Raw genomic sequence first — 1,248 nt, forward strand, 5'->3', positions numbered from 1 at the left:
TAATTTTTGCATTTTTTCGTAGAGACGGGTTTTCACTGTGTTGGCCAGGCTGGTATCAAATTCCTGGCCTTAAGTGATCCTCCTGCTTTGGCCTCCCATAGTGCTGGGATTACAGGCATAAGCCACTGCCTAGCTCACTTTTGTTTTTTGATGACCACATATGACAAAGACCACATCAGAGACTACCAATTTACCAATACAAAAGTATACTTCTTTTAAAGAAAAAAATCCATTCTTTCTTCAAGTCATTACACCCTTCTAAAGAAAACATTAGGTCAAATAAAAAGTTAATTAAATAAAATTTTATTGGATAAAAATTTATTAAAGCAACAAAGGTAACTTAGATGACTGACATGAAGTGTAACAAACATGTAGAAATAAAAGTACAATTCATTTGGCTACAAACACACAAAATTTGAGAAAAACAAAACGGGTAATCTTTTCTCTATATGATATAAGCAATATGGACCAAATTAGATCAGAGTTTATAATTACGACAAAAATTAAACATTTGCTGACCAGCTGCAACTCTGCTTTGAGGAATACATATACATATATATAATATATATTTTTATATATTATATTTTAGTGTGTGTATGTATACACACACGTATACATATGTGTATGTATACACACATACAAACACACAGAAAAAAATGAGAAAATTCTAACTATATGACTAAAACAGACACAAAATACAAATGAATCTATTGTATAGACTAAAATTCTACAATAGACCTGAAAAGAAACTATGCATATTTTGTAAAGCTCACCTCTAGGTGCTTTTTTAGAAAAGAGATCTAACATGGAAATCTAGACAATAAAGAATAAAAATAAACAATTCAAGAATAAGATGGCATGATCAAAAGCCTAGAAGAAAGTATAAATTTATTTATAATTTATATTAAGGTTAAACAGCAGGGAAATTAGTTGTGGACTGTTAGTCTTTACAGCCCTGACAAAGTGATAATACAACTAAGTAAAAATGAGAAGTTGTTTTGAGGATTATAATTTTCAAAATTTTTCATAATAGAGAATCAACAGATTGTCAGAAACATGGAGTTTTTTTGTTTGTTTGTTTGTTTTTGAGATGCAGTCTCACTCTGTTGCTGAGGCTGCAGTGCAGTGGCACAATATTGGCTCACTGCAACCTCCACCTCCTGGGTTCAAGTGATTCTCCTGCTTCAGCCTCCCAAGTAGCTGGGACAACAGGTATGCACCACCATGTTCACCTAATTTTTGCATTTT

This window comes from Cebus imitator, unplaced genomic scaffold (genome assembly GCF_001604975.1).
Source record: "Cebus imitator isolate Cc_AM_T3 unplaced genomic scaffold, Cebus_imitator-1.0 Scaffold2156, whole genome shotgun sequence".
Classification (NCBI taxonomy): Eukaryota; Metazoa; Chordata; class Mammalia; order Primates; family Cebidae; genus Cebus; species Cebus imitator.